This window comes from Phodopus roborovskii, unplaced genomic scaffold (assembly GCF_943737965.1).
Source record: "Phodopus roborovskii unplaced genomic scaffold, PHOROB, whole genome shotgun sequence".
In the NCBI taxonomy this organism is placed as follows: Eukaryota; Metazoa; Chordata; class Mammalia; order Rodentia; family Cricetidae; genus Phodopus; species Phodopus roborovskii.
The window spans coordinates 10,995,305-11,017,465 of record NW_026126434.1 but is presented as its reverse complement, the minus strand read 5'-3'; the positions used below and the strand labels follow the sequence as shown (position 1 = coordinate 11,017,465).

General features: G+C 37.9%; 1 protein-coding gene across 1 annotated transcript in view; it reads right to left on the bottom strand.

The window, feature by feature from the left end:
• LOC127223891 (catenin alpha-3-like) overlaps positions 1-21,211 on the bottom strand; it is a 105,291-nt gene extending 84,080 nt beyond the window's left edge. Inside the window, exon 1 of the mRNA XM_051186581.1 lies at positions 21,082-21,211. The gene's annotated coding sequence lies outside the window, so the exon portion shown is untranslated. The remainder of the gene's footprint in view (positions 1-21,081) is intronic.
• Between the last annotated feature and the right edge of the window lie 950 nt (positions 21,212-22,161).

The window sequence follows — 22,161 nt, the reverse complement described above, 5'->3', positions numbered from 1 at the left end:
GACATTGTAGCTCTTAATAGGACACAGTGAGAATGATGTCACACCATCTAGGAAGTATTCCTTCCAAAGGAATTGAACCTAAATCTAGCCAAGTATCATCTAGTCCTTATCAATAGTTTATTGAAAGGAGGAATATGTTGACTTTTTTTCATTTTAGTAATGCTGAAAGATGTTCAATAATATCTGTAGAATTTAATTCACATCTTTCTAGTGACACTAATTCACTGCCTGAAAATGCTCACTATCTCTAGTAACTGGAGAAATGAAAATCAAGTTCACAACAGATACTACTGAACATCTTCTAGGATAGCTAAAATGGAAAAGCAATATAAGATCAAAGACAAGAAACACCTCAAAATCTCATAGCTAGTAACAACTTCTTTAGCCACTTTAGACAACAGACTGTTTTTGACCCAACAAATATTTTTAATTGGGGTGTTTGTGTGTGTGTGTGTGTGTGTGTGTGTGTGTGTGTGTGTGTGTGTGTGTGTGTGTGTGTGTGTTGTATGCTGGAGGCCAAAAGAGGGCATCAGATTCCCTAGAACTGGAATTACAGGTGACCTGACATGAATGCAGGAAATGGGACTCCAATCCTCTACAAAAGTAATGCATACTCATAACTGCTGAGCCATCTCCTCTAGCCCATGAGTTAGTTTAATATATATAAACTAGTTCTCAGTGAATTGGAATTTAAAAAAAAAAAATCTGGACTTGGGGCCTGGAAGAGGGTTTTCCAGGCGTGCATGAAGTCCTAAGTTTGATTCCAAGTACAGCAAAAAGAAAGAAGTGGGGAGGAAGATAACATTGCGCTCGTTGAGCAGGTCTTACTAGGTTTTTTGAACAAATACTCTCACAAAGTTAATCAGCTGTTCTTCAGAACAAAGGCCTCACTGAATCTCTGAATTTACTTTTTTTTTTTTTTTTTCCCCAGGCAGGGTCTCATATGTTCCTGGCTGAACTCAAACTCAATATATTCTTGCTTCAGTCTCCAAAATGTTAGGATTACAGGTACGTATAATCATACCCAGCTCCAAGTTAATATAAGTATGGGTGTTTTGACTTCATGTTAAGTCCACCACATGTATCCAATGGCCAAGGATACCAGAAGAGAGCATTTGGATCCCTTGACCTAGAGTTACAGATAAGAATCAAACACAGGACCTCTCCAAGTGTAGCCAGGTGCTCTTAACCACTGAGCCATCTCTCCAGTCCTGCAACTTGACTTATAATACTTACTTCCCAGGTTACAAACCTATGTGTCCGGGTCATCCTCAATGTCATCCCACATATCTGATCAATTATATTGGCTAATTACATATTAATTGCAGATATGTATCATTTATAACTCAGTAGAGTGGTATCTATTTGATGTGTAATTTTTTTTCTCGCAATAGCTCTAAGTTGGCCCACATTTGTATTTATAGTGAAAACTATAGAAACAAATTTAGGGAATGATTATACTATACTATTTTTTTTTTAAATTCTTCTTGAAGTTATTTTTAATAACAGTATGAAAAAGAAACTAAGATGACTGACCTGGTACATCAACATTCATCTCTGAATAGTCACATGAAGAGCCTTAGCACAATTTTAACTGCTGCAGTCTTATCTTTTTTCAGTATGATGTTGTGCTGCCAGCAGGAGTTTGTGCGATCATTTTTTCATTTACATAGGTCAAGGTTAGCATGGTATGAGAAACAGCCCCAAGCACAGAATCCTCAAGACAGCAGGTGTTTGGTGGCTATTTGAAGATCAAAATACATTAGGAAGTTTTATCTCTGAATTCCTTCCTCCTACCCAGAAACTGTTCCAATTTAGACTGATGCAGTTAGTTTTGGCCTAAATGAATTTGAAATTCAAGTTAAATTTACATAAAAAAATTGTTTTTTGCTTTTCTTAAAAAAAAAAAAAAAAAAACAGGTTCATGCCTTGCCTTTAGCCCTAGCACTTGGGAGGCAGAGGTTGTTCTGGAGCTCACAGCAATGTTATATCTTACTATGGTTTAAAAATGAAATGGCCTTTAATCCCAGAACTCAGAAGACAGAGGCAGGTGGATCCCTGCGATTTCCAGGACAACCGGGTTCACAGTGTAAGTAAGACCCTGTCTCAAAAACAAAAAAAGAGAAAGCAACTGGCAACGTTACACCAATGCATTAGACAAAATACAAGAGCCTTGTATGAACAGATTCGTGCAAAAATAACTAAACATGATTTATTTTACAAAATGACTTGATCAGAGCTGCTCTGATATGTAGCTGCTTAGCTGTATTTAGACAACTTAGTTTCTTCCCAAACACCAAGCCTATCTAATCTTTTTCTGGATTCAGTAATGGGCCTTTTTCTTTTCCTTGCCTAGAAAACCTGAGGTCACGTTTATGCCCACGTAAATCAGCTGGTTAATCTGAATGGGAGGCTTCCCCACTTTTATTCCCACTGAAACACAACCATACCATTCCCTCACTCAAGATGCCCCCAGAGCAAAGGAGCAACACGGTTACATGAATTTCCTCCGTAAGACTTCTGAGAACTGCTCCCTTTTTCATTTTTTAATCTTATTCTTGGCTGGTTTGTATTCTCACACTTGATCTTTTTTTTTTTTCACACCACATTTAATTTATCTTATCTTGAATTTCATGTAACCTTGTGAGCACCTTAAATCCTTCCTACAACAGGCAAGGAATAAATAAGCAGTCTTTCTACACATTCACAAAAGTAATCTTTTCTCATTTGCCCTAGATAAAGCTTTCAAATTCTAACTCTATATCAACATACAAGTTATCCAAACCCTTGAGTTCTTTCTGGCTTTGCTTTGTCAGCTCTCTCTTTGCAAATACTTAAGGCTGCATACAAGTAATACAAGGAAAACATTCGTGCACAATTTAAGTTTAGAGGCTGATAATAGAAACCAAATTGTTTGCATAAATAAACTGCTCACTGAGCAAGTTTTATATTGAAAGAATGTGAAGTCCCTGGTGCCTCACATACAGTTACTCAAGCAGTAATGACTCCGTTACACTGTAGGAATCTGTAAGTGCTCTGATGTAAGACTACTATAGCTTGGGCATTGACACATGAGAATTTGTTTTCATGCTATTTTTAATGTCGCTATCAAGCACTCCAAGTAGCAGAATTGAGTTAGCCTGAGTTGTTATACACGAAAAAAACATGTTCAAACATTACATTTTTTATCTGCATCTGAAAATCCTGCTGATCTCCTCAGAACAGCAGACTTTTAAAATCTGAGCTTTTCATAAAGTAATCCAAAGTTCAGTGTAACTAAAAGGAAAATTACCTCATAAAAGTAATAAACTCACAACATAGTTTCTAGTCATCCCATTTTAGAGATAAAGGTCCCATCACTTCCCCCAAAGTTGTCTTACTGAACAACAAATAATCTGCAATTACTAGGGTTGGTCTTATAACAAAGTCTGATCTTAAGAAGTTCACACTTGACTCACCTATGGCAGGACAGAGATACACGCAGATACTGACCCACTGCCTAAGCAATGCCGTGTGTTTAGGAAGTCAGTACCACTGTTACAGCTCACAGTTTGGCTTATGATGCATTTGTAAGCAAACAGCCTGACAAGCACTCTAGTGTATTTCAGGATGACTGACAGGGCACAGTGGCTCAAGCAAGGAGGGGGATGGGTGCTCTTAAAGCAACAAGCCAGTGGAGACCAAACATTAGATTCTGATCTTTAAAGGTGTAATGAAAAGTCATCTATGATCAACTCGAATACAACTTCCATGTACTCTGTACACCCAAATCACTGCAAATTCAAAATGGAATTTATACAAGCGGAAATAAAGAATTTACCAGCAGGCATTCTCCATACGCTTATAAATTACCTAAGAATATTCCAATTCCTTTTTATAGAAATCAAATAAAGGTACCCAGAGAAAATATATCACCACTAGATATTATGTTAAGAGCTCTTGCAACAGTAATGTAAAAATAGCTAGTCAAAGTAATTTAAACCTTTAATCCCAGATCTCAGCATACAGAGGCAGGCAGATCTCTGTGAATTGAAGTTTAACTTGGTCTACATAGTAAATTTCAGGCTAGTCAGAGCTAAATAGTGAAATTTATTTTCAATTAAATAATTTAGTGGAGCTGGAGAGATGGCTCAGTAGTTTAGAGCCCTGGCTGCTCTTTCAGAGGACCCAAGTTAAATGTCCAGCACTCATATAATGGCTCATGACCATTTGTAACTCCAGCCCCATGAACACTATCACACACATGGTGCTCAGACATACATGTGAATAAAACACCATGCACATAAGATAAATAATTTTTAAATTTTAAGTAATTTAAGTATCACAAATTAATCAAAATTTTATGGGGAATAGAGACAACAGATACATGCATTCTTTCCCTACCTTTGATTTCTCTGGTTAAAAAGTAGAACAAAGTACTAGGAAATTCTAATTGTGATTATTTGCTTACTTAGTTTCACTTAGGAAAATATTTCATTGATGCAATAGCTTAATTCTTCATATTTGTAACTTTTCTATATTATTTTGTAATACTTTTTTTTTTTTACTTTTCAATTCTCCAATGATTATTTCCCTTAGTTTTGTTTAGTTTAGTTTAGTTTAGTTTTCATTTTAAATGCCAGTTTCTAGTTGAGGGTATCACTAGATTCTAAATATCCTCAATATTATACTGCGTATTTATTTTCATACTTCAGTAGCAACTGCAGTAGAACATCTCAATGTTCCTTAGAAAACTTACTTAGAAATATGTGTTTGTTTAGCCAGTATAAATTCGACTTGTACTCTGTTTAACTTTCATTTTCTAACTTCCATGCTTAGTTATTGCTAATTTTCCCTTACATATGAGAAGCTACAGGTTAATTATAGGAAAGATGGCTGCTGTTATGATAGCATAATTATGTGCCTCATGAGTATGCAACATTATGACTAACAAATTTCTCATGCAACCTGCAAAGTCCTCATTTCACAACTAAGCACTTGATTTGGTCTGATTTACTCTAAAAATAAAAACTTCACTATGTATCTAGCCAAAATCACTAGTGCCACAAATTTTTCTTTCTTTCTTTCTTTCTTTTTTTTTTTTTTTTTTTTTTTTTTTCTTGAGACAGGAATCCTGGCTGCCCTGGTACTTGCTCTGCAGACCAGACTAGCCTCTAACCCTCATAGATCCTCCTGCCCCTGCCTTCCAAGTGCTAAGATTAAAGGTGTGCACCTTCACACCCAGCAAAATATTGGTTGCACATAAAGGGATAGTCTCTCAGCCTAGACACATGGGGGAGGGCTTAGACCCTGCTCCAAATTGTATGACAGACTTTGAAGACCACCCATGGAAGGCCTCACCCTTCCTGGGGAGCAGAAAGGGGATGGGATGGGAATTGGGGGGGGGGGACAGGAGAGAAGGGGCGGGTGAGGAAACTGGGATTGACATGTAAAACAAGCTTGTTTCAAATTTAAATAAAAAAATTTTGGTTGCTATCTCCATATGCTTTAAGTCATTCTAGGGATTCCAACCACAACAAGGAGCATGAGAGACAAGCACTCCACCCCTGAGCTACATTCCTAGTCCAAACTTATCTTGACTAACAATAAATAAATTTTTCTAGACTTCTCTGAAGCTACTATATACCACATGAATCAAGTTTACTATGGCAAAAAAAAAAAAAAAATCAAAACTGAAGCCAATCTTCAGACTCAAAAGAACCATTATCACTGACATTAAAGCAGGAAATGAGAGCTTTGTTCCCTTCAAAAACTAATTCTGTTGCTGCCGATGAAGGCAAGAGAAGGTTCTTCACTGAAATCATCTGCTCTATAAAAAATCTAAGTGGATGAAGTGCTTGCTGCTCAAGTGTGAGGACCATCTTTTGGAACCCAAGCACCTAAGTAAATGTCTGAGCATGGCGGCCACTGCACTTGGAAGGCACAATACGAGGCTACCAGAGCAAGCTAGCTAATTAGACTGAACGTAAAGGTGAACTCTGGTCAGATGAGAGGTCCTACCTCAATGAATATGGTAGACAGCAGTTGAGAAAGACATCTGATGCCAACCTCAGGTCTCCACATTCACACACACACACACACACACACACACACACACACACACACACACACACACCATTTCTCAAATCTGAAAATGTGGGTTGTTTTTTTTACTTGCTACACAAGTAACCAATAGGACAATAATCCAAAAGAAAACTGAAAAGTCAATGTTGTCAGTAATTAGCTCGTCTTTTTTGCCAATCAGCCACACAAATGCAGGGTATACAGCAACTGATTTTCTTTCCCCTGCTTTCATGTAACAACTTAATTCCACTTTAGTTTCCAACAAGTCTGCTTCCTGATACACAATCTCCTGAGCACTGTTCCACCCATCAGATTTGGTTTGCCAGGATGCCTTAAAATCCTATGTCTAAAGATCCTTTTAGTTTCAGTTCTACTTAAAATGGCTTAAAATAAAAATAATAATAATGATAATGCTGAGGAGAGAAGACTGCCAAATATATATTACTTTTTTAGAATACTCCTTTGTACTTTCAGCAAAAAATGTATTCATGTATTTTACTTTTCAGTATTTCATACACATGTGCATGTGTGTACACTTACCTTGAAAAGAACCCACCATTTCCCTAAACTGTTGCAGCAGGCATATAAGACGTAATATTCAAGTAGTGGACAAATCTAGAAGTGTCTGTGATCCTGGCACGCTTCAGATAGTGTCAAGAAGTGATACACATGTGAGATGCATCTCACAGGTATCTACAAATACAGAGTCCAAGAACTAAAAAGAAATGTCAAAGTAAGAGATAAAAGCATGGGAAGTGTCCATCTATTTCTTCTGCTAATCCATGAGACTACATTGAGCTTTCCAAGAGAAATCACAGAGAAAGAGCCTGGCATGGTTATGCAAACCTGCAATGCCAGCACTTGAGAGGTAAAGTCAGGAGTTCAAGGTCATCCTCAGCTATATATGGAGTTTGAGGCCAGCCTGGGCTACACGAGATCCTAAACAAAAGAGGCTAACAAGATGAATATGATGGGTATGGTCAAAGTATATTTTATATGTGTGTATGTGTATCCCAATGAAGCACAAATTATTTTTTTATGAAAATCACTGAGTTTACATTCAAACTCCATCCCATAGCTTTATCCACAATGGCCAACATTTATCTGCTTATCTCATATTGTAAAGTGAGATCCATGAAGAGGAGACACTCATAAAACACACAGCAAATATAAAGGAATACTGACTGCTATGCTAATGACTCACAGGCCCATCATCGTTGTCTTATGGAAAGACACTTCTCTGTTTGTTCAAATGAGATCTTAGAGGACCACTGTGGAAACCAGCAAATGGATTGCTCTTCTGGTTTTAAAATGGTCAGTCATTGAGGTCACACATTTTTATTTAGCAGGGCGCATGTGTTTTGCCCAGGAACGTCATCTACCCCATTTGTGATAAGTTCTAATAAGAAAACAAAGAAATGTGGCCCTGAAATAGAAGCACTTCTAAACTGCTCCAGAAGTTTTCACAAATGCTTCCTTTACAAGGAAAATAAAAGACACTCTGATACATATTAATAAGAATGCATTTTTTAAGACTGGGTATGAAGTGGTTTAAAGGGTAGCACACTGAACCCAAAGGAAAAGAATGACAGTAAGTTAAAAAATAGAAATTTCTGTATCTTGTTCCCACATGAGACTTATGGAGTCATGCCAACCTGTTTCATTCCAGAGCAGGGAGCCAGTTGGTTGCTGAGCTATATTAGAGAGAGGGGAAGGAAATCCTTTCTCCCACACTTTGTTACAAAGATAATAACAGAAAACTAGTGATGGATTTCACCACCAAGTAGCTATGTTTATTTTATTCATGTTTATCTTAGCCATGTTTAACTCTCTACAATGCCTGAGTTTACATAATAATAGAAAAGAAATACATGCATAAAAGAAAATCAGTTTTGCAAGAATCATAGTATCTTGGGCTGGGGATACAGCTCCATGGTGGAGCACTTGCCTAACATACACAAGGCCCTTTGCCCACAGCTTTGCAGCCCCTGCTTCAGATTCTTATTGGAGAGGAAATTCTGTGAACACCATATGCTGATGATTTGGGTGTGAGCCTAACCTTAGACAGCTGAGCTGTGTCTCAAGCCCTGAACACTTATCTCTGAACAGAAGAGCTCCCTTTGCTTCCAATTATTTCTTAAGTTTTTTTATATTTATTTACTTATTTGTGTGTGTGTGTGTGTGTGTGTGTGTGTGTGTGTGCTTGCGCAACACAGCACACATGTGAAGGTCAAAGGACAACTTGCCAAGAGTCAGTTCTCTCCTTCCACCATAAGAATTTGGGGAATCAAACTCAGGTCACCTTAACTCACTGAGCCATCTCACTGGCCACTTTCGAGTCATATAAATACATAATCTAATAGGTAGTACTGTATTAAATATTGTGCCCATTTTTGTTTTAATTTGTACTTACCCAATAATTGGTGAAACAAGCCAATGAAATTTACATTTACTTATTGGTCAGCTTTTTTCTCTGTACTTTCCACATACTGACTCCTTTGAATTCTTTGTTTGATTTTTTTTTCCTTTCTAATTAAGAGTTATTTATATTTTTTTAAGACAGGGTCTCTATCTAGCCCTAGCTTGCCTAGAACTTGCAATGTAGATCAGGCTGGCCTGGAACTCTTAAGAGGTAAAACTGCTTGTGCTTCCTAACTAAAGACATGCCTAATCTTGGAAGAAACAAAAATGTGAACCAAGGCCTGGAATTGTGATGTGGCCCTTTAATCCCAAAACTTAAGAGGCAGATGCAGGTGGATCGCCTTCAGTTAAAGGCATCCTGGACCATATAGTGAGTTCCAGGACAGCCAGGGCTGCATAGAGAGACCCTGTCTCAAACAAACAAACAAACAAACACCAATAACAAAAAAGAATTACAGATTTAAAAAAAAAATATTTTTCATTATTCCTCAACATGCATCAAATTAGTATGCCTTTAAATTATGTTGGAATGTTTGACTTTTCTAATTTGCTACTTAAGTTGTTGACTGGAGTTTCATAAAACCTTTAATGAATTTTGTCTTTGGATTACATCAGAATTTCTAATGATTTCTGGAATGGCCCTAAACATACTTCTGCCATTTTGTAATATATATTTGTGTAAAATGCTATTCTCAACCTTAACAAGTTGACAAGTTTGGAAAAATATTGATGAAACTCTATGTCCTGCAGTATAAAATATTCAGCCAATATTTAATTCTTTATGTGAAAGTTAACCATGTACACCATCTTACTCATATATAAATTTGCCTTTATCTTTAATAAGATATATATGCATACATATACATATATATGCCAAAGAATTGTCTTAAATTCATTTATGCTTTATTATCAGTAAATGTTTGATTTGTACTACTGTTTTATAAATTTGTATATCAAGGCAAATTTCTCATGTAAAGTAGGTCACAAGTACAAAAAGTTTAAGAAACCCTGACATACACATGAATATATACAAAGCTGCAAAGAACAAGACCATAGAAAAATAGAAATATAGTCTCCTGAGATCATACCATAATGGAAAAAAATAGCCTTTTACAGAATTTAATAACTATAAAATAATGTGTTATAATGTCACATTTGTAAAATACATATAGTAACAGTAGGGACTACTTTAATAGCTTGAGATAAAAACGAGACCATATCTAAAATATTTCAAGTTTTTAAAAAAAATCACTCTGGTTGCTAAATTGTTCCTTAAACTTTTCAAAAGCTCCGGGGGCGATTTACATGCCTAGGAGAAAGAAAACAGAGCGGGGGCTTAGAACACAAGCAGGCTCTGTTCAAAGATGCTGTGCTCTGCCCCAATACAAGATTTACTGGTGGAAACTCCCCCACACCCCCAGGGTGACCTTTTCTCCTGTTCTGGGTCCTGTCAGAGGCCACAATGACTTCAAGACAGAGCAGTTTGCTCCCTCGGATGTAAGGCACAGCATCCATAGCTCCAACTTTTTAGTTTACCAAGCATGGTGGCTGGGTCAGAGGAGCCTTCCAGTTCACTGACCAGCAGACCCAAAGGCGCCGCCCCTCTTGAAGTAAAACAAGAAACATAAGGGTCTTTCTCCCCACCCTGGGGTCCCAGGGACACTTAGACCCAAATGCGACCCTCTTGGAGTAAAGGGTCTTTCTTCCCACCCTGGGGTTTCAGGCATGAACTGCCAGATTTCTAAATGTGTTCTGGGGATTTGACTCAGGTTCTCAAAGTCTCACACTTGAGCCACCTCTCCAGGTCTTCACTAGCAAATCTTAATCAGGGCCAGGGCCAGTTCTGATGCTTTTTCTGGTTTGTTTGCTTGCTTGCTTGTTTGGCTTTTTTTTTTTTCCCCCATGTGCTTTGGTGTTGGGTCCCTTGGAACTGGAGTTATAGGCTGATGCCATGTGGGTGCTGGAAACCAGGTCCTCTAGAAAAGCAGTCAGTGCTCTTAATCTCTGAGCCCTCCCTCAATTCGGTGTTTTGAAACAAGAAAAAATACTTTCTGGGCTGATAGAAGTTCTCAGCAGGTAAAGGAGCTTACTGCTGCGGTTGACAATCTGAGCTGAATTCTCCAAGGACCAGATAATGCAAGTTGGCCTCTAAGCTCCACACATATGACATGGCACATGTGTGTGTCTGTACACACAAACACACACACACACACAATACATAAATAAATAAATGTAATTTTATTTTTAATTTTTAAACATTTTTAAAATATTGCAAAATAAACTTTCTTTGGCCAGGGAGATGATTCACTAGATATAGGCACTTGTCACACAATCTTGGCAACTTGTGTTCAATACCAAGTCCACATAAAAGTGAAAAGAAAGAACCAAGTCCATGAGGTTGTCCCCTGACCTCCACACAAACACCATGGCACACATACATACATAACGCACACACACACACACACACACACACACACACACAATAATAATAAATAATTTTAGAAGCCTCTAGGGCTGGGAAGCTGGCTCAGTGGGTAAAGTGCTGACTGCTCAAGCATGAGGGCCTGAGCTTGTATCCCAGTACCCATTAAAGCCAGCCATGGCAAAATACACACAACCCCACTGTTATGAATGACAGATACAAAAGACTCTCTGGAACTTGCTGGCCAGTCAGCCTCACCAAAATAATGAGCTCCAAACTCCATCAGAGATCCTGCCTCAAAAGATAAAATTGAAAAAGGAGAGTAACATCCAGGCATCAATATCTGGCTTCTACATGCACCCTCAACTCCCTGCACCCTCAAGAGCATGTGCGAGCGAGTGTGCACATGTGCTCACACATACACACACATACACACACACACACACACACACACACACACACACAAAATTAAATGATAGACAATAAGAAAATAAACTTAGGGCTAGAGAGATGCCTCAGAGTTTAAGAGCACTGGCTGCTCCTCCACAGGTCCTGAGTTCAATTCCCAGCAACCACACAGTGGCTCACAGCCATCTATAATAAGATCTGGTGCCTTCTTCTGGCCTGTAGGCATAATGTAGGCAGAACACTGCATACGTAGCAAATTAATAAGTATATTTTAAAAAAAATAAGTTCGTTGGAAAAGGAAGAAGTCTTGGTTTTCATTCCCCTCTCCGAAGACTTATAGGTCCTCTACAAACTTCCTTTTGTCTTCCAAGTGTTGATGAGCCCTACTGTGGAAAAGACTAGATGGGACAATCTTTGTGAAACCATAAAAGGACCCTGTCATACCCTCTGAGATACAAGAGAATGAAGATCTCATTGATAATTTGCAAACATGGGGAACAAAGTCCCTTACTATGTGGGGTTAAATTAGAACACAAAATGCCCACTTCAATTTCATGTGGACAGTAAATAACCTTCTGGTCTAAGCTATGTTCTGTGTAATATTTGGGACATAATCTTACTAAAAATACTTGTTATCTTCTTCAATATCTAATTAACCTTGTTTATCATACTTTCATTTTGTAAAATCTGTCTACTTTCTTACTGGCTTCATGAATGGTACAAATTGGGATGGAGTTAAAACAAAACTCTGTTGTGTCTGAATATAGTAGCCACGATAGCCAAGTGCTCACAAGCCGCCTATATACCTTCACATCCTATCAGAGACTTGAGAATGGTATAGAGAGCCAATAGGGCAACTCACACCCCTGAATGCATAGGAACTGCTTTTTAGATAGCCAGTGGGATGTGTTTTCAGGCCACCTCCCAGCAGTACATCTCTAAGAATCTTTAGTCAGAAGATTATAATTTCTAGAAATAAAACACAGTTAAGTTTGCCATGAACTCACTATGTGGTTGATATATATTATTATCCCCTAGGATGTGAGGGCCTAGTTGGTAAAAATAGACACAAAAATGATGTGGGCAGAAATATGAATTTCTAGGATTTATGTACTATTTAAATTAGCAAGATTTCTAGGAATAAACAATAAACTTACCTCTAAAAAGAATAACTAAGTAACAAGGATAGAAAAAAGTTCATATATATATATATATGCTCACATAGCTCAGAAACATGATAAACATGCTTGCACTCTATAGTAAGAATTGAGACAGAGGCTGAACAGTGATGATGCATTGCCTTTAATCCCAGCACTCAGGAGGCAGAAACAGGCAGATCTCTGTGAGTTCAAGGACAGCCTAGTCTACAGAGTGAATTCCAGGACAGCCAGAGCTACACAGAAAACCCCTGTCTTGAAAAGCCAAAAAATAATAAAATTATGATAATAGTAATAGCCTGAGTTTAATACCCAGTACCTATATGATAGGAGAGAACCAATTGCCATAAATTGTCCACTCAACATGCAGGCAGTAACATGCACACATGAACACACACACACACACACACACACACACACTAAAAATGTGAGTAATGTTAAGGAAAAGGTTTTGATAGAAGCAAAGTCCCTTTGGTCTACAGAACCAGTTATTCAGGAAGCTGAGGCAGGAGGATTTCCAGTTCAAGGGCTGCCTGAGTAACATAGTAAGGACCTATGTCAAAAATAAAAATTAAATAATTGTTATAGATTAAATAAGAAACCTAACAAGGATTTAAATATCCAAGGATTCAATATAACCAAAAGGATAGTTTAAGTCTGAACTCTAGGAATGATTCCTTTGCAGTTTCTTCCACCTCTATCCCAGCAATTTTATCATTCAGAGAACAGAAGAAGCAAAGAATGAAACTACTATCCTGAACCAAAGACACAGCAACAAAGAGGAATATACCATTGGAGTGGAAATGACAGAAACCTTGAGGGAAATTGAACATATCACCTTGGAGTTCATTAAAGCCAAGAAAAGAAACACAGCACAAAGTAAGACAAGTCTCTCAGGTGGCTTAGCAATTCATACAAGATACAAGACTCAAGTCAAAGGCAGGTCAAGAAATGAAATCACTGTTACAATCACAAATGAGGAAGAAATAAGGGAGCCCACATATGAATAACTCACTGTAGTGTACAAGGAGCTTTCTAAGGAACTAGAAGTTTTAACAGACATACAAAAGAAGAGAAACAACATCTTGTGTAGTATTGGCTATAGAAGAGGGGACTAAACTCAGAATGAGAGAAGACTTGCGAAAAATGTGAAAGATAAAACTAGAAGCTCTCCTCCCACACAGGCAGAGTTCACAGTGTTAACAAGCAACAAGGAGGAAGAAAAATGGCAATATTTTACTTTGTTTTTATCTTGTCTACCAAAGAGCATGCTCTTTAAAATGAAAAGATCATGCCAACAATCTGAAAGGAAACTGAGACTGGGGAGAGGTAGTAAAGCAAATGGTGTTTGGAAAGACATCCCAGTGGTTAAGAGCACTGGCTACACTTGCAGCAGGCCTGAGTTTGAGTTCCAGCACCCACATAGCAGCTCATCACCATCCATGACTAGTTCCCAAGGATCCAGAACTCTCTTCTGGCCTCCATGGGCACCAGACATGGATGTGGTATTCTTACACACATTCAAATAAAACACTCATATACATAAAATAATAAACATAAGTATAATAAATAATAAATTAAATCAAATGTTTAAAAGAAATTATACTTACCTGTCAAATAATTGTTTATTTCAGAATGTATTATTAGTGCAAGATTTCTCTAAGTGACACTTTGAACTAAATAATTCTTTGCTGTGGTGGCTTTTCATAGCATAGCAGTAGTTTTGAAATCATCCCTGGCCTCTAATCACTAGACACTAGTAGCACCTGTCTGTCACCCAGTTATAAAAATCAAAATATCTTCAGATACTGCCAAATACTTCATGTGGAACAAATGATCATGGGTTAAGAATGACTGTGTTAAACAGCAATAGAAATGTGTGTGTGTGTGTGTGTGTGTGTGTGTGTGTGTGTGTGTGTGTTATCAAAGAGTTCTTGTTGGACTGTCTGGTTAACATGGAAAATGGAAGTGGGAAGGGTTCAGAACAAGCAAGAAAGATAGAGCCAGAGAGAGAGAGTCAGAAAAGAAGTATCTGAAAATTAAAACTGGGAAATTTTATATTGATCGAAGTATCAAAATATTTATTATAGCCAGCAAGATAGAGTACTTTAGGTGGCTCACAACTGCCTATAACTACAGTGATAAAGGATCCAACACTCTCTTCTGGATTTTGCAAGTACATGTACACACGTCATGCAAATACAAACAAGCGGGGACACATATACACAGCTAAGAACTTTTAGATCATTCTTTAAAATGTGTATTTTAGCTGGGAGTGATGGTATAAGCCTTTCATCCAAGCATTTGGAAGGCAAGTAGATATTTGTGACTTTAAGGCCAGCCTGGGCTACACAGCAAATTCCAAGCCAGCTACATAGGGAGATGCTGGCTCCAAACAATTAATTAATATTAACCAAAAAAAGAAAATTTAAAGCATGAGGTTGGGAAAGGGTACAAATCAAATCCCAAAGAGCCAGCATGGTGACGTGGGTCCCACAGCCCATAAAATGCCATCCATGCCTCAGACACCATAACATTTCTTCAAATTCACTAGTTCTCCTTCTTGTACATAACTTAAAACATAGAAGGAAAGAGAATATGTTATCAGACTTTATAAATATGATGTGAAAACAACTTTAAAATTCTACAAAAGACATAAAAGAACTAAGGAAACTGAAAAAGAAAGATATATTAACAAGTTAAACCTTAAAACGTGTTCATTCCCCTTGCAGTGAAATGCCAAGACCATTAGAAGAACTTGATAAATTATTACACATAAATTTAACTGGGCTGGGATGTAGTTCAGTTGGTAAAGTGCTTGCCTGGCATGCACAAAGCTCTACATTCATTCTCCATCACCTCCTAAGCATGGTGGTACGTGCCTGAAATCCCAACACTCGGGAGGTAGATGAGGGAGGATCAGAAGTTCAAGTTCATTCTCAGCTACATACAATTTGAAGCCAGCCTGGGCTAGAGACCTTGTCTAAAGAAAAAGAATCAATCCCAGCACTTAGGAGGAAGAGAAGAGCAGATCTCTATGAGTCTGAGGCCAACCCCGTCTATGTAGAATTTAGGATAGCCAGCACTACATAGAGAAACAATGTCTCAAAAAAAAAAAAAAAAAAAAAAAACACCTCATAACTAAGAAAATGTTGAAATGGCAAAAAGAATAAGGACAGAAGCTAATCCTTCTACTTTTTAAAACAAGAGTATGAGGGGCTGGAGAAATGGTTCCGAGTCCCAGAGGACCCAAGTTCAGACAAAGCACCCATATGGGGCAATGTACCTTACATCTCTAAATTTTTTAAGATTTATTTTATTAGATTTATTCATCTTATTCTATGTAATTCCAGTTCCAGGAGACTTGATACCCTCTTCTGGCCTCCACCAGGCACCCGTACACAGGTGGCAAACATATATGACTACACATAAGTGAATAAAAATAACCCCTAAAAAGCAAACATAGTGTGAACGGCTGAAGAAATGTCTCAGCAGCAATTAACAGATCTTCCACCTCTCTTTTGTGGCACCTCCTAAACAGTTGGCTGTACCAAGATGAAGAAGAATGTCTCCTTCTCTGCCACTGGCTGTCAGAAATCCATAAAGTGGACAATGAACATATACACTCTATGAGAAGTAGGCCACAGAAGTAGCTGTTGATGTGCCAAGTAAAGATCAGGATGGTTATGTAGTCCAAATCAGTGGTGGAGATGACAAACAATATTTTCCCATGAAGCAAGGCATTTTGACCCATGGCAGAGTGTTCTTGCTGTTGCATAAGGGACATTCTTGTTCTAGACCAAGGAAAACTAGAGAGAGGAGGGGCAGTCTGTTTGTGTGTGCATTGTGGATGCCTGAGTGTTCTCAGCTCGATTATTGGGTGGGTAAACATTCCTGGACGGACAGATACTACCGTGCCTCATCAGCTGGGACCTAAAAGAGCTAGCAGAATCAGACAGCGTTTTGATCTCTCTGAAGAAGATGATGTCCACCAATATGTTGTCAGAAAGTCCTTAAAGAAGGTAAGAAGCCCTGGACGAAAGCACCCAAGATTCAGCATCTTGTTACTTCACCTGTCCTACAACACAAACACCAACTGACTTATTGCTCTGAAGAAACAATGCACTAAGAAAAACAAGGAGGGGGCTGCAGAATGTGCTAAACTTTTGGCCAAGAGTATGAAGGATGCCAAAGTAAAATGCCAGAACAGATTGCCAAGAGACATAGGATGTCCTCACTGAAAGCTTCTACTTCTAAGTCAAATAAGTCTCTAAAGAGTAACACGTAAATAATCAGACCTTGAGCAAAAGAAAGATAGATCTCACTACTCTTCCAGAGGACCAGAGTCTAGTTCCCAACATCCTCATTGTGCAGCTCAGGACCATTAGTAACTCCAGCTCCAGGGGCTCTGACAACTTCTGGTTTCATGGAAACACACACAACACTCTTTAAAAAAAAAAAAAAAAAAAAAAAAAAAAAGCATAGTATAAAAGCCAGTTGATAATGATGCACGCCTTTAGTTCCAGCTCCTGAGAGACAGAGGCAGATGGATCTCTGTGAGTTCAAAGCCAGCCTGATCTACAGAGTGAGTTCCAGGACAACCAGAACTACACAGAGAAACCCTGTCTTGAAAAACCAAAGTAAAATGCTATAAAATGAAATTGTTTTAAAAAATAATGATGGAGCCAGGCACATGGTCGAAAACTTTTGTAATACTAACTTTCAAAAATCTGAAGCAAGAGAATTGCTGCCAGCTACATAGTGAGATACACTCTCCAAAAATAGTAACAAGAATAATGAATGGGGGGGAAACAAACATCAATATTAATAGAAAAAAGATTAAAAAGTTGAGATGTGAGCTCCAATATAAACTTCCCTTATGATAAGAATAGCATTTTGAGGGCCTGGAGAGATGGCCTGAGTTCAGTTCCCAGTACCCACATAGTAACTTTACAGCTAACTTCAGCTCCAGATTTGATGCCCTCTTCTGGCCTCCATGGGCATTACATGCATATGGTGTACACACGGGCATACAGGCAAACATTCATACACATGAAATAAATCAATCTTTTTAAAAAAAAAAAAAACTGTTAATCCTATAAGTTTCAATGGAGACAATTTGTAACTTTCAACCCTAAAACTAAGGCTTACCTGGCTGGGGTGGGGGGTCTCGGAATGGATATTCTTAGAAGAGTCCCTCTATCCCTTTAGCAATCCTACCTCTGAGTCATTCTGTAGGTTTCTCAGTGAGGTGCAAAAGGGACTCTTTGCATTGGCATTCATCTATTATGTAATAACTGGATGCCTTAATCCCAATTCTCTGCCTTTACATATATCGGTAGGGGAGATCAGTGCTTGGTTTAACTACTTAAGCAATGCTATTCCAGATGAATTATGCAAGAAGTTCCCATGAAACTATAAATCAATAACAGCTTTATTCATCTGCAGACCCCTTATACAAAATGCTTCTAGTATGGCTGATTTATACTTTGGCACAAGCTCTTTATGTCCTTGCTGGGACCAGTAACAAAGTGAGAACTGCAGATCATACTTTGGATAGCATTATATTAAAGGAGGGCTGAAACACCTACTCTTTCTTTACATTAACCATTGCTCTATCTATATCAAATCAATTTTCCCACTGACAGGAGAGACCAGAAGTACCCAGGCATAATGGTTAAGAAAATTAAAGGCAAGACAGTGAGATGGTTCAGTGAATAAAGGTACCTGACATCAAACAAGCTGAGGTACAGTCCCAGGATCCATGTAATCATGAAAGGAGAGAACTAACTCCCAGTAGTTACCATCTGCCTGCCATATGCACACACACAAAAAATGACACCTACACACCAATAATAATAACTTTATAAAAAAGAAAAGAAATGAAAGGCAAGGAATGGAAAGGAAAAGAGGTACCAAGGCAACAATTTTGCACACAGGAATTTTAAGTCACTTTCTAGTCCTGAAAATTAGATAATATATATTGGTTATAGATTTCTGGCTGAGTTCCAGGCAGCAGCACTATGATTATGAAGCATAGCTATGCATGTGAAAACAGGAGCAGTGGGTAACAGTCCTTACTTTCAAAAGTTCTGTAGTCCCAATTGTCTGTCACTTAACTCAGTACAGTGTCACTTAAAATCCAATATACAAACAAGAATGAGAAGAAAAAACATGGTATGGAAGCTCTGGACTAACATTTGCACGAGTTGATGATCCACAAATAAATACTGTTTTTAAGTCTTCACTATGAGATATATAGTATCTCTTCAGGCAAGACTGGGCTGTGAACTTCTCTCCTTAAAGATGAATCCTTTCCATTCCAACTCAAAAAGGGAAACATGCAAACCAAAGTTCACAGAGGCTAAAGAACTCCTGCCTGCCCTTGGTTAAGAAGCCCCTCTGTGTACCACCAAATATAAGGGACCATGGTTGAAAGCTTTTTGTAAAGAGTCAACATATGTCCTTTAAGAATTCATGACTGTACACCTCATCTCCCATCAAATACTACTAGGATCTCTGCCCCATCCCTGAATTCTCTGCACAAGCCACCATCTCTGACACTTTTATTATCATGTCTTAGCTTTTCCCTTCAATCTGCAAGCTCCCACTCAATTGATGCCTTATTCCGTGCCTTTATTCCTTATTTTTTCAATTTGGCAGCCTATAGATTTACTCTAAATAATTGTGATTTCCCCAGTTGTCCTATAACTGAGGTATTTACTGACTTTTCCTGGTTTTGCTATTTATTTCTGCATCTGAATCATAAATTTCTGTAAATTAGTGTTGTGCATCCATGGTTTTCCAGCAGGATTTACAAATGCTACTGTTCTACAGTCAACATGATACAAATCATCAACAAAATAATAATTGATTTCAGAAAGAGCTGAAGTTCTTTCAACTCAATGTATAGCTTTGTTGAGGTTTATAAATTGAAATTCTTTAAGTAGAAGAGATTGCATCCTTACACATACTTAGTATGTTGTTATCCATCTACCTGATATTGTGTTTAATAAATATTTTATTTGGCTGACAAATTTTATAATGCTTTAAAAGAGAAACAGTAAAAACCACATTAAAAAATCACAAGCTTTGCCTTCAAGTGTAACATCCTGCATTCCAACAACTCCACACTTAGGAATGGGGAGTAAGGAAATAATCTTAAATATAAATGCATGATATAAATACACATAAAATATGCAAAAGTCTTTTTATAGCACCTGAATGTTCAGTGATGGTTAGCAAAATTATATTCACTGAAAAGTTGTGATACAACACAACAAGGAATATTATATGTAAACATGAAAGCTTCAGGTAAAGTGAAAAAGCAAGGTTAAAAATATGATGCTCTATATTATAGCATATTATAGCATATTATAAAGCCAAGGGGAAAAGACTAGAAGGAAACACATATCAGTGAGATCACAAACAATAATTTTCCTCTGTTCTTTCAAAATCACACAATGAGCAAATTGCTTTATAATAAAAATGTTATTCTAAAAACCAAAACCAATCTTTTATTCAAATAGCAAGAAACATCCAAACTATGTGTAGGGTATAACAAATATAAATGAGTATATCTGACTGTCTGTATTTTAGGTTCCCTCCTTCATCACTGTTGAGATAATTTTTTCATAATGAACACTGAAATATTAAAAGCATAGCCAAACATTCCATTTGGCTATTGATAACCCACAGCTTCAAATCCTAAGTATTCTCTCTATGTTGCTCCTCCATTCTAGCTGAATGAGCTAGCCACAAGGTTCATTTAAATTCTTGCTTTTCCTGTTTGTGTGTCTTAAACAAGCAATTGATCCCAAGTATCATCAGACATGTTGCAAGTCTTTCGTAGTGGCATAGATCTGTGATTCAAAACCTCTGCAGCCAATGAAGCTCCTGGTGTCTGTCCTGCATTCCCTCTTTCCTTTTGAACTCATTTCTTCCAACCCTGTTCTCGATTTAGGTGACAGCAGATACTTGCATTTACTCAAACCCATTCAACCAGCAACCTTCCCTCTGTATAGACACTACATCATAAGTAAAATAAATCACTCTACACTGTGGTTGTCATGGTTAAAAATGCCAAAGAGTTCTGAGATCATTTCTCAACCTCTCAATATTACTGCCAAATACATAAGCAATATATGACCAATGCAGAAACTGATGCTCTTTGCCACTATTTCATTCAAAACACCTATGAATAAATTTTTGGTTGAAAGCAAAGCCCCTTCAAACACTTTCAACTTTGCTTCCTTTTCCCCAGCCCCATGCCAAAGCACAAGCATCCAGGCCATATCTTATCTTTCCCTGCAGAGCATCCAATTGGCTTTTTATAGCCAGAAACTCTCTGAATGCTAAGCACGACCTTGGCTACTAGCTTTCCCTGGCATACTCTGAAAGTTATTTTTAACTTTGAAATTAGCATGAAAGCCTACATTTCTCATTGCAGCTAGTCAAAACATCCCCATTTCCTATAATACTGTGACCTTCCTCCATTCAGGAGAAACCCCACGTTATAAACCCATGGCGTATAAAGGAGACACAGGAATCCAGGGGAGAAACAAGAGCGCACTGAAGCCCAGCTCTTCACTTCCTAAACTTGACTCTTACCTTTCTGCTGCCTCCTATGAAGTCGCTGTACTTGGAGTTCAGCTCTTGAAGGGAGTTTTCCAAACAGGGCTCTGAGGGTAGGAAAAAGCCTCTTGATAGTCACAGAGCTACAGAGGACCAAACTGAGAGACAGTGATGGTGGGGGCAGTCACTTTAGCTGAGCCGCTACTCACCCAGGATAAGAAAGGAAGGGGAGGTTACAAGCCAGGGTGGGTGGTATCTAATCCTGGGCTAGTCAGTGACCTCACTGACAACTTGTTACTGAAAATACTTTGTTGAAAAAGGCCAGACACATACTTTCCCTAGAGACCTACATGCTTCTTAGGAAGCTCTAAATAAGTTAAATTTAACTTTCTATCATCCCTGACCAAAACAAGGAACTGCTTCAAATTAAAACTGAAGGTTAGAAGTATTGAAAGTGAGAAATTGTAAAGCAGGGGATTAAAAAAAAAAAAAAAAAACCCAGGAAATTCTCATACCATTATTACTTAAAATTCAGGATCTCCGGAGCCATGGGTCACATCTGAGATAGTATTTTTTCCACTGAAATCTTACCATCTCACACACCTTTATACCACCCACCATATAGCAATAAGACACTAGACAGAAGGAATATCAAAACCCCTTTAGTAGAACCATTATTCTATTTAAGGCACCAGAAAACAGGTTTATCCTTGAATTTTCATTTTTCCTACTTATGGAGATTTTTTTCTGCATTTCCTTCCATATATACCATGAATTCTTCCATGAACATAAGAGTTTTATTCACCAGAACCATATCTTAAGCTTCACCTCAACAATACTGCACCTCGCTGCCTAACTCTTTATTATGTCATCAATTCCTTGATTTTATGACATATTTCTTTAGCTATTCATTTTTTTTCTTGTAATAACACACAAAGTTACTATAACATGGTGCTAACTACAGCATGAACAACTTGTTGGAGCTTTGGCAGTCCAGTTCTTAAGGGACTGGATTTAAAATAAAAGAAAGGATTTATTTATTAGCTCTACAGACACTCTTGGGACAAATATCAGGTAGCCAAGAAGAAAGACAGGATCTGGGGATTGTCAAAGAGA